Below are 13,104 nucleotides of genomic sequence, written 5' to 3'. Positions count from 1 at the left end.
GTACATTACCCATATTCCCTAGGTCTCACTGTTGCAACCGCACAGATGGCCTGCACACCCCAAACGATCACTCAGTGCAACCGCACAGGAACGGCGAGATGAATGGACATTGCAGACCTCGACAGGCAAAACAATAGACAATACTACAATCAAGTCCCAAGATTGTTAATGAAATATTTAAGACTATTCATAGATTGGAATGTGTAATTAGTACAAACTGACTTATTGAGTAACAGACATAAAGTGAATATTTAAGTTGTGCCTAGCAACTAAAATGAAATGTATAGTTAATTTTAAACTGACCTATTCAGTATACATATTAAATGAATGAGATATTTAATAAATGTTAGGAAAAATGGAATTATTTAAGATTCCGATAATACTCTGAAATATTTAAGTTAGTTCAATACGAAGAATTTAGCGTATGAGGAATGTGAAAAAAACTGTTGTACAATTTTTGTAATATATATATGAGTGGTGGTATATATATATATATATATATATATATATATATATATATATATATATATATATATGTGTGTGTGTGTGTGTGTGTGTGTGTGTGTGTGTGTGTGTGTATGTGACATACTGCCCCTCTATCATAAAAAGGAAAAGAATAAAATAAAGTCCCAAGCAAAGATCGAGAACCCTCATCCATAAAATAAGGAACTAGTATCTTACGGCAAAGTCAATTAACGAAGAACCCCAATCCCCTAAGAGAAAATTTTAATAGGTGTAATGTCAGCATATCTTGTGCTTACGTTAATTATGACAACTTGATTAAAATAGCATCGTTGGCGGGCTGTGTACCCCTCCTTACATAACTGGCCTTTTTTGAAACTAAAATTCATTCGAACTGGCCATGAACAATTCCCATATTTCATATAAAATTACGAATTCTCTTTTTAAAGCAGAAAAATTAAATAAGAGTAATAAGAGCGAGTGGAATAGAGTATTATATGCAAAGTAGCAACAGGTTTTATACAAAGAGTTTCTAACAAACGTCGCTTTTGTTTCATAACTATTAATATAAACCCAAGCTCACCTGGCTAGACACGCTGTCTACCGTGCTGCTTCCCGAGCGGGAAGGCGTGCTAGTCGCCGGCACGAATCCACCCGGTGGATTAGTGACGAGGTCCGGTGTGCCAGCCAGCCTGTGGATGGTTTTTAAGGTGGTCTTCCATCTGCCTCGGCGAATGCGAGCTGGTTCCCCTTATTCTGCCTCGGTTACACTATGTCGGCCATTGCTGCACAAACACTGTCACTGTCTCCACGTACGCATACACCATAATTACTGTACCACGCGAACATCTGAGGCTACACTCGTCTGGTATGAGACGTTCCCGAGGGTGGGTGGGGTGAGGGGGGGGGAGGGTGTCCACTGGGGCCTGAACCGCACAATAGCCCTCCTCGGTTCGATGTGGGCCGGTGGTAGGGTGGGTGGACTGCTGTGGCCTGTTGTGGGGTTATGAACCACTGAGGGCTACGGTGGTATGATGCCTCTTGTCGTTTCTAGGTCTCCGGTTTACTACACAATACACAATATAAACCCAATGAAGTTACTGGTTAACGTATTTCGCATATGTTAGGCTCTAGCGTCTGGGAGTCTTTAGCGTCTGGGAGTCTTTGTGTTCGAGATTTTAGTGTCCGAGCTTTTAGCTTTGTAGTTCTGAAGATTCGCGAGTCTTAAGTCCATGCGCCACTGAGGGAAATAGTTAACTTCACTCGAAGCCGTTGTAATTAAAAGTAACTTTCTTTCACTTTCGATTATAGACATTTATTATCGGGCTTAAGTATGCACATCTGCGTAGTAAATCATATCAAATAGACTGTGTTAAATAAACCCTGTGACTTTTGAAGGAATTAATTCGGTGTACTTGTGCTAAGCAAAATCAAAGAAATCAATTCATTTTGAAACACGAATCGGCGCCTAATAGCTGTTAATGAGTATCTTTGGCGGCAACGGATAAACAACGGAGCTAGCTGATGGTAATAATTTGAATACATATTTATTGATCAACAAATACTGACTGTAGTTTGTGTCGCCTCGCTTTCACGTATCTCGAGGAAGTGAGGAATACTGGCTGGACATAGAAAAAGGACATTACACCTTCGCTGATTGTGGAAGTGCCAGCAGGCGTCACAGAGGACATTGGGGTTATAGCATACCTCGCCCTCCCCCTCCCTCCTCCCCCCCCCCCACAAAAAAGAAATTTAGGAATAGTATTTATATACACTCCTGGAAATTGAAATAAGAACACCGTGAATTCATTGTCCCAGGAAGGGGAAACTTTATTGACACATTCCTGGGGTCAGATACATCACATGATCACACTGACAGAACCACAGGCACATAGACACAGGCAACAGAGCATGCACAATGTCGGCACTAGTACAGTGTATATCCACCTTTCGCAGCAATGCAGGCTGCTATTCTCCCATGGAGACGATCGTAGAGATGCTGGATGTAGTCCTGTGGAACGGCTTGCCATGCCATTTCCACCTGGCGCCTCAGTTGGACCAGCGTTCGTGCTGGACGTGCAGACCGCGTGAGACGACGCTTCATCCAGTCCCAAACATGCTCAATGGGGGACAGATCCGGAGATCTTGCTGGCCAGGGTAGTTGACTTACACCTTCTAGAGCACGTTGGGTGGCACGGGATACATGCGGACGTGCCGGTCTAGGAATGGTAGAACGATGGGTTCGATGACGGTTTGGATGTACCGTGCACTATTCAGTGTCCTCTCGACGATCACCAGTGGTGTACGGCCAGTGTAGGGGATCGCTCCCCACACCACGATGCCGGGTGTTGGCCCTGTGTGCCTCGGTCGTATGCAGTCCTGATTGTGGCGCTCACCTGCACGGCGCCAAACACGCATACGACCATCATTGGCACCAAGGCAGAAGCGACTCTCATCGCTGAAGACGACACGTCTCCATTCGTCCCTCCATTCACGCCTGTCGCGACACCACTGGAGGCGGGCTGCACGATGTTGGGGCGTGAGCGGAAGACGGCCTAACAGTGTGCGGGACCGTAGCCCAGCTTCATGGAGACGGTTGCGAATGGTCCTCGCCGATACCCCAGGAGCAACAGTGTCCCTAATTTGCTGGGAAGTGGCGGTGCGGTCCCCTACGGCACTGCGTAGGATCCTACGGTCTTGGCGTGCATCCGTGCGTCGCTGCGGTCTGGTCCCAGGTCGACGGGCACGTGCACCTTCCGCCGACCACTAGCGACAACATCGATGTACTGTGGAGACCTCACGCCCCACGTGTTGAGCAATTCGGCGGTACGTCCACCCGGCCTCCCGCATGCCCACTATACGCCCTCGCTCAAAGTCCGTCAACTGCACATACGGTTCACGTCCACGCTGTCGCGGCATGCTACCAGTGTTAAAGACTGCGATGGAGCTCCGTATGCCACGGCAAACTGGCTGACACTGACGGCGGCGGTGCACAAATGCTGCGCAGCTAGCGCCATTCGACGGCCAACACCGCGGTTCCTGGTGTGTCCGCTGTGCCGTGCGTGTGATCATTGCTTGTACAGCCCTCTCGCAGTGTCCGGAGCAAGTATGGTGGGTCTGACACACCGGTGTCAATGTGTTCTTTTTTTCCATTTCCAGGAGTGTATTTACGTATATAAATTTCCAAATATCTCACTTAACTTTCAGAGAATAGGTATTATGAAAACCAGAGGTCACAAAACCTCCAAGGAACTATAAAATAAGAAGCTAGCGGTATATTCAACACAGAATAATTTTACAGATCGTTAGCCACCTGGATGGGATCCGCATTCTGATTGCCAACTAAAAATCAAGCCATGTAAAGGCGCTCAACACAGTTCTATAGTACGCAGGTACTGCCGGCAAACCGAGGTCGACTAAGCCAAGATGCAAAGACAAAGACACCCCCCGCCACGCACAAAGAAAAAAATATGGAAAAAACACACTTGGGACTGATCCATTACACCGAATTCATCTCATGTGTGCTCGCTCGCGCAGCCTCAGTCTGCGGCCTGTGTTAACAATCATAATGGTGCCCTGGGATGCGAAGTGTTCGGATTTCTACCGAACTGTACAGAATTTCAGCCCCGTGTTTGGTACCGAGGAATAAGTGGTTTGGTATTTTTAGAATTCCATTCATATCGCTAATTTATTTATTGGTTAGGTAAAATTATCAAAAGTATATTGGTGGTTCCATGCAGAAATGCCCATGTAGAAAGTCTGAAGTCACATGAATCATTTATGGTCTGACAATACTCTACAAGATATGATAAGAGCAGAATTATGCATTCGTTGTAACATGAAGGTTACAACTTCTACCGAAAAAGTAAAGGTAACAAATGTTGTTGAGAGCTGTAACAAGCAATAATAGCCTTAATTATTAATGTTTACTAAGTATTTTATTGTGTTCACCATCAGCCTTCAGCTCAGAAAATCCTTTCGCCAGGCAGTGTTCTGTAAGATGGTCATTTTAATCTGGGAATCCTAGTGCCAACTGGAATAGTCACTGGTAAAATGTAAACATCGATTTTATATTTCATAATTTTAATGTCAAAATTATGGGATATTGTTGTTATTCTAGCCCTTAAATCAGTTGCATGATACACGAACTTTTCAAATTATGTAGCTCCTTAAATTGCAGTTTCTGGGAAGTTTCGCTAAAGCGACGTACTAAGCACTGATTTAAACCAATTATTATTATAATTATACTAAAAAATTTCACGTTCTTCATGGCTGTAATTAAATTGCAGTCTCTTGTGGAATGTTAACTGTGGGTATAATGGCAAGTTGCATTGGGGACGTGGGGAGGGGGGGGGGGAGGGGTGTTGGGAAAGGGAAGAGACTGCTGACTGACAGAAACGTTGCTTCTGTATGAATCAGTTGTCCTTATCGCGAACCAATCAATCTTGGTAAATCAACTGCGAATGAATATGAGAAATGTCTACGTTCCTTTGCCTCTTTCAGATAATTAAAAATTACCAACACACTTGCATCGACAAACTATCATCCTCAAGTATACATGGACATCGGAGGAACAATATTTTCAACTGCCTTCGCTTTTGTGAATAAAAAGCTGAGTACATTAGTAATGAATACACTTGTATAAAGAGAGATGCCAAACCATGATAACTTCTGATTTGAATCCAAGATACGAATGAATAAAAAGTTGAGTGCAGTGAATAAGAAAGAGGTCTTTAGAGTAGTATACTAACCACAAGAAAAGTAAAAGGAAATAAGACGTAAGGACATCTCAAAATGAAACCTTCAGCTCTCGTGATATAACCTTCATTAATAATATTGAAAACGATGTACACAGAAGAAATCAGTTTGCTTGTAAAATCATGAAAATCTCAAACAACATAGACAGAGACCGAGCTGCTTTAAACTTTGTTGGCGAAAAGAAGTGCTCAAACGTTGTGTCAGCGTATAATTTGGCCCAGATTTCGAACATAAGTGTCCTAGCTCGAGACCTTCAAATCTCTCTGAAGACAACACTGCAAAATAAAAATGTGACAAAGCTACATATAAGGACCTTATAAACACAATAAAATTTTTATATGAATCCACACCTTCAAACTAACGACTGCTTCTTTTTATTAGTATATGTAAGCAGGACATACCTCAAGAATTACTAACTTCAAAGGCAAAGATAATAAGAGTATAATGCCAGATCTTTAGAGGAATAAGCTAAACAAATTCAGAATAGGAAATATAGACTGTGTGATTCTTAACGCTAAACTTGGGCAATGTAGGAAGTTAACAGCCCGTGGAATAAAACATGGTGATGACAAGAAATATACTAACGATATTTAGCAATCCTTCGTTTTGAAGAGGCATTTGACAAGGTAAACAGAAATCTATTCTGGAGAAGGGAGGACAACTTTTTATATCAAACATAAGAGCACTGTCATTGAAACAACTATAGTTGCAGAAGTGGATGAGACAGTTTAACAGGTAAGATATCCACAATATGTATGCTAAAGACAGGAATACAAGCTGTCGCCTACTGTTTTCAATACACATATTGGTGAACTCGTCAACCACTGGGAAACCAAATACACTGAACGTATAAAGAAATATAAATAGCTCACATATGGTCTCAACTCTTTTAATCGCTGTTGAGCAGATTATTCTGCATGAGACTAAGAACAATCTTCAAACAGAGTTTGATCATTTACTTTCACTATTTTGTGAATAGAATGACTTTCACAAGAAAAGACCAAGTAAGGACCAAAATGATGATTGACAATTACCCACTGGAACAGGAGCAACATTTTTATTCTTTAAGAGATGATATCACATAAAATCACAGCAAAGATATAGACGATGAAATAAATTATGATCAACATGTGGCACATTACAAAAAATACCAAGACATAAAATCTCCAAAAAAACTAAATTCAAATTCTGTGTAACAGAGGCTCTACAATTATTGATAGACCGAAACATACACACACGAATTATCATAAAGAAAGTAAAATATAAGCCTCTGAAATACAGCTTCTAAAGATCTGTTAGTTGATGTGCAATATCAGACCATATTAGAAACGAGGACATTCTCAATGAGTTAAATGTCAAGCAGTAAATTACGACAGACAAAAACGGTTCTTCCATCCCCAACGAATGAGTGTCAGAAGAATCTAGAAATTCACAACACTGTATCAACCAAGACCACATTAAATAGATTCAAATTCTATAAAACCCGTAACTAGAAGTTAATGATACAACCCTACATAAGGCTAAATTACGGCCTCTGTCAAATCTATTCTGCCAGTGTTGCTGTTCAGACATCATCCAATCCTCTCGTTGCAGCTATCAGAAACCTTAGGGAGGCCTGTATGGATAGCAAGCTATTTCTCGTGTTAAGCAGATCTGTGTTCGATTCCTCATCTGACGACTTATTAAGAAAATACTGGACCAGTAGTCAGTAAACAGTTCTATAAATGAAGCTTATACACAGGGTGGAGAAAAAAATGCTGTACTTGAAGGTCGGCATGCGATTCCTCGTCCAGATTCAAGACAAAAAGGTTGTCTGGCAAAATCAGGTTGAGTGCTTTTTGGAAGTACATGTATGAAAACGAGGAGCTGGCAACACTGTCGCATCAGCATGTACTGAGTAACGTGTATCGCCTGGTACTACTGTACCAGCTATTGGAGCTAACTGAGTAGATGGCTAGTATTTCATGCCCACGTCCACCATGGAGCCATGGTTTCAATACTCGTCAGGTTTATTTTTTATCTTTTTTGGCGGCTGTTCCCTAATTCTCGTCGTTAATAAGCATCATTTTGCGACATGACATTAGCCTATCACAAGACAGTGGGGTCCATTAAACTGCATCCACATGTCCACTAACTGCACAGTGCACAATCACAAATGGTCGTGTCAAGTTCATGTAGAATGGCTTCCTGATGGAGTACACAAATGATGAATAAGTCGGTATGCTTTTAGTGCTGGCTGCATCCAATACCTCGTGTGCATGCTACTTTGCAATGATGGATGCCAGTGTATTGCGTAGGGTCCAGCAAAGTATGATCCAGCCAGTGGCGAAGTGTTTGCAAATGCAAGGTGGTCGATTTGAAAGTCTTTTCTAAATTGAACATGGCTTCTACATGTCCATATCGGCTCTTGGAATAACCCTGGATATCAAACATACAGAATGAAAGTACTGTGCTTAGCAAAATGTGAATCTATTGTAGCATACCTATTGCGTTTTTGTACTTCTCTGAATACAGATTAGCTTACTGTAACCACAATTATTTTCTGTTGGCTTAATTTTTGCCATTGCAGATATAACGTGGTTGTTTACATCTGTAAGAAGTTAATGTTATATCTCAAACCCTTAATAAAGGTAACAGTAACAGAAAGAAATACACAAGATATCGCACTGTGGAGGTGTAAATGAAGTAGGATTCGGTATTTTAAGGGAAAACAATGTTAGGTGCGAACGTAAGTAGAGCATCAACGATTCAGCATATTTCCCCACGACATTGCCTCGTCTCACTGAGCTGATGGAGCAGCACTGGCACATTGCTGAGTCATGATACAGCGTTGCCAGAGCATCGTCTGTACATCGCATTTCTGTTAAATCTATTTGAGGCACTACCTTTTGCTACACTATGTGATCCGGACACCTGGCTAAAAATGACTTACAAATTCGTGGCGCCCTCCATCGGTAATGCTGAAATTCAATATGGTGTTGGTCCACCCTTAGCCTTGATGACAACTTCCACTCTCGCAGGCATACGTTCAATCAGGTGCTGGAAGGCTTCTTGGGGAATGGCAGCCCATTCTTCATGGAATGCTGACTGAGGAGAGGTATCGATGTCAGTCCCCTAAGGCCTGAGATGCAGTCGGCGTTCCAAAACATCCCAGAGATGTTCTATTGGTTTCAAGTCATGACTCTGTGCAGGCCACTAGATTACAGGGATGTTATTGTCGTGTAACCACTCCGCCACAGGCAGTGCATTATGAATAGGAGATAGATCGTGTTGAAAGATGCAGTCACCATCCCCCACTTGCTCTTCAACAGTGGGAAGCAAGAAGGTGCTTAAACTATCAACGTAGACCTGTGGTGTGATAGTGGTACCCAAAACAACCAGCGATGCGAGCCCCCTCCATGAGAAACACTACCACACCATAACAACACCAACTCCGAATTTTACTGTTGGCGTTACACACGGTAGCGAATGACGTTCACTGGGCATTTGCCATACCTACACCCTGCCATCGGATCGCCACACTGTGTACCGTGATTCGTCACTCCACACAACTTTTTTCCAATGTTCAAATGTCCAATGTTTACGCTCCTTACACCAAATGAGGCATCGTTTGGTATTTAACGCCGTGAGGTGTGGCTTATGAGCAATCGCTCGACCACGAAGTCCAAGTTTTCTCACCTCCCGCCTAACTGTCTTAGTACCTGCAGCGGATGCTGATGCAGTTTGGAATCCCTGTGTGAAGGTTTAGATAGATGTCTGCCTGTTACACATTACGACCCTCTTCAACAGTCGGCGGTCTCTGTCAGTCAACAGATGAGGTCGGCCCATACGCTTTTATGCTGTACATGTTACTTCGCGTTTCCACTTCACCACCACGCCAGAAACAGTGGACCTCGGGATGTTTAGGAGTGTGAAAATTTCGCGTACACACGTATAACACAAGTGACACCTAATTGCCTGACCACGTTCGAAGTTCGGGAGTTCTGTGGAGCTCCCTATTCTGCTCTCTCACGATGTTTAATGAGTAATGAAGTCGCTGATATGGAATACCTGGCAGTAGATGGCAGCACAATGCACCTAATATGAAAAACGTATGTTTTTGGGGAGTCCAGATACTTTTGATCACATTGTGAACATGCATTTTTGTCTTGAAAGTGCAGTTTTTTTTCTTCACCTTGTACACACATCAAAAAAAGTTTTGCATCACCTCGGTTCCGAGACTTCCGGAACCTGTACAGAAAATTGGAATAGAGATCAACATAAACATCATTTCCACCCTTTTTATTGCTCTTGAAAACCACATATTGCATGTTGTACCACCATACTGTGAGACTTTCAGAGGTGGTGGTCCAGATTGCTGTACACACCAGTACCTCTAATATCCAGTAGCACGTTCTCTGGCATTGATGCATCCCTGTATTTGTAGTGGCATACTATCCACAAGTTAATCAAGGCACTGTTGGTCCAGATTGTCCCACTCCTCAACGGCGATTCGATGTAGATCCCTCAGAATGGTTCGCGGGTCACGTCGTCCATAAACAGCCCTTTTCAATCTATTCCAGGCATGTTAGATAGGTTTCATGTCTGGAGAATATGCTGGCCTCTCTAGTAGAGTGATGACGTTGTCCTGAAGGAAATCATTCACAAGATGTGCACGATACGATCGCGAATTGTCGTCCATGAAGACGAATGCCTCGCCAATATGCTGACGATATTGTTGCCCTATCGGTCGGAGAATGGTATTCACGTATCGCACAGCCGTTTCGGCGCCTTCCATGACCACCAGCGGCGTACGTCGGCCCACACAATGTCACCCGAAAACAGCAGGGAACCTCCATCTCGCTGCACTCGCTGGACAGTGTGTCTAAGGCGTTCAGCATCACCGGGTTGCCTCCTAACACGTCTCCGACGATTGCATGCAGCCTCTTGCGCAGAGTCTGAGTCGTAACACGACGTTATGTGGCTGCACGAAAAGCATTATTCAACATGGTGGCGTTGCTGTCAGGTTTCCTCCGAGGCATAATCCATAGGTGGCGGTCGTCCACTGCAGTAGTAGCCCTTGGGCGGTCTGAGCGAGGCGTGTCATCGACAGTTCTTGTCTCTCTGTATCTCCCCCATGTCCGAATAACATCACTTTGATTCACTCCCATACTCCTGGTCATTTCCCTTGTTGAAAGCCCTTCCTGGCACAAAGTGACAATTCGGACGCGATCGAACCGTGGTATTGACCGTCTAGGCATGGTTGAACTATAGACAAAACGAGCCGTGTACCTCCTTCAAGGTGGAATGACTGGAACTGATCAGCTGTCGGACCCCCTCCGTCTAATAAGCGCTGCTCATGCTGGGTTGTGTACATCTTTTGGGGAGTTTAGTGACATCTCTAAACAGTCAAAGGCACTGTGCCTGTGATACAATTTCCACAGTCAACGTCTATCTTCGGGAGTTCTGGGAACCAGGGTGATGCAAAACTTGTTTTGATGTGTGCATTTGCAGAGTTTTGACTGTGTGTGTGTGTGTATGTGTGTGTGTGTCAAACGAAAAATATGTAAATAGCGTAACGAATGAATCTGAACATGAACAACTCTACGATATGCTTTCATATAACCTTGTTACTTTCGTGTGTAATTTTTACCTAGCTGCTGATCATCTGTGCGCAAGCATCCCTAAAGTGGCATCATTGTATAGCAGGCAAATAACTGTCGCCCTCTTACTTTCCTTCTCAAATCGGCTACAATGTTCTTCCTGCCTTCTCCGCACCTCGGTCTTCACTGATGTCGAAGCCTAACTTATCACCAACGAGTTATATCGTCTTTTTTCCAATGTTCAAATGTCCAATGTTTACGCCCCTTACACCAAATGAGGCATCGTTTGGTATTTAACGCCGTGAGGTGTGGCTTATGAGCAATCGCTCGACCACGAAGTCCAAGTTTTCTCACCTGGGGGATGCTTCCAGAATGAGATTTTCACTCTGCAGCGGAGTGTGCGCTGATATGAAACTTCCTGGCAGATTAAAACTGCTTGCCCGACCGAGACTCGAACTCGGGACCTTTGCCTTTTGCGGGCAAGTGCTCTACCATCTGAGCTACCGAAGCACGACTCACGCCCGGTCCTCACAGCTTTACTTCTGCCAGTATCTCGTCTCCTACCTGCCGAGATACTAGCAGAGGTAAAGCTGTGAGGACCCGGCGTGAGTCGTGCTTCGGTAGCTCGGATGGTAGAGCACTTGCCCGCAAAAGGCAAAGGTCCCGAGTTCTAGTCTCGGTTGGGCACACAGTTTTAATCTGCCAGGAAGTTTCTTAGCCCTGTATGTCACAACGTTTTAACAATGCACATTTCACACGTTTATTGCCTCTTTTTTGGAACTACTATGGAAACTGCAGCTATAATAAAACCTTCAGAAACATTAATTACATACGTCTTTCAAAGTAAAGTAGAAAAACTGGAGTCAACAAAATAACCTTACAGAACATGATGAAGATATATCAGAAAAACAGCACGCTAACTCTTGGTTCAGTTCTTGTTCTCCATCTGATATAGTCAGTTCGTAAAAAATTGCGTTTCTTCATTCGTTGACAGCAGATTTGAAATATTAAGCAATATATTGCGTCCAGAAGAAACATATGCACCTCCAGTTCCAAAAAATTATAAAGAAAAGGGGCAAAATCTTATATTTCAACATAGATGGTAGTCCAAATGGAATTAGCTAGTGCTGCTGATGATGATGCTTACTGCAAATTTAAAGTCTCACTTTCAAAAACATGTGCGTGAATGAATTTCACTGTGTACAAAGAAATACAACAAATGAAAGAAAGCAGTGTAATTATTTGACATGGACACAACTGTCATAAAACCTAAATTCTTGATGTAGATGCATTTCATCTACAAAAAGAAACCTGGGATGCTGCTGCTGCTTACATCTATTACTTTCCCCTCTTTGGGGAAGTGTGAGGGGGAGTTTGTAGCCTTTCGGCTTTTACTCCCCTGTGAACGTGTGTGTGTGATTTTTCTATAGTTTTTTGGTGTCTGTGACTTGTGATGTTTGTTGTGAGTGAGTCTGGTACTTGCCTGAGGTAGGCGAAAATATTGGTGTTATATGGGAAGGAACTGGATTACGGATTGGGTATTGGGATTTTCTCTTCGACTTAATCGTCGAAGATCGTCATAGGGCGCTTATGCTTATCGCGGGACATGTCATACCGACCTAGGGAGTGGATGAGCGCGTTACCGGATCTGGAAGAACCCTCATAGAAGGCCCTTGCCAGATCCTGGAAACGCTCTCTCAGGAGTGGGATTTCGGCTGCGGCGTGCAAGTCGTCCGTGGGGAATCCATAAGGTAGACGCAGCGCCCTTCTGAGGGCGCGGTTCTGCAGCCTCTGGAGTTTGTCCAGGTGCTGCTTTGCCGCGTATCCCCAGACAGGGCACGCATACTCCATTACCGGCCGGATCAGGGCCTGGTATACATTTACTGCTACTGGGCAAGGAAGGGAGCTGGTTGTGTTCAGGATAGGGTATAGGATGGACATTCTGGCGCAGACCTTCCTGTGGACCTCGTCTATGTGGGGTTTCCACGTAAGACGAGAGTCCAAGGTTATGCCAAGGTACTTGGCGGTTCTGCGCCAGGGGAGTTGGATTCCATTTAGGTGAAGGTGGAGGGGAGGACGTTGAGGAGGTTCGCGCCTTCCGAGCCTGCGGGTAATCAGCATTGCCTGCGTCTTCTCAGAGTTGATGGTGATGCGCCAGCGACGGGCCCATGTTTCCGTGTCATCTAAAACCTTTTGTAGCCTACGGATGACCAGGTCCTTGTTCGCGTTTCTCGTGTAGAAGGCTGTATCGTCGGCGTACTGTGCAGTGTGCACCAGGGGGGCCGTTGGTGTGTCCGCAGTG

Source organism: Schistocerca nitens, chromosome 4 (genome assembly GCF_023898315.1).
Source record: "Schistocerca nitens isolate TAMUIC-IGC-003100 chromosome 4, iqSchNite1.1, whole genome shotgun sequence".
In the NCBI taxonomy this organism is placed as follows: Eukaryota; Metazoa; Arthropoda; class Insecta; order Orthoptera; family Acrididae; genus Schistocerca; species Schistocerca nitens.
Note: the sequence above shows the minus strand (reverse complement) of the source record.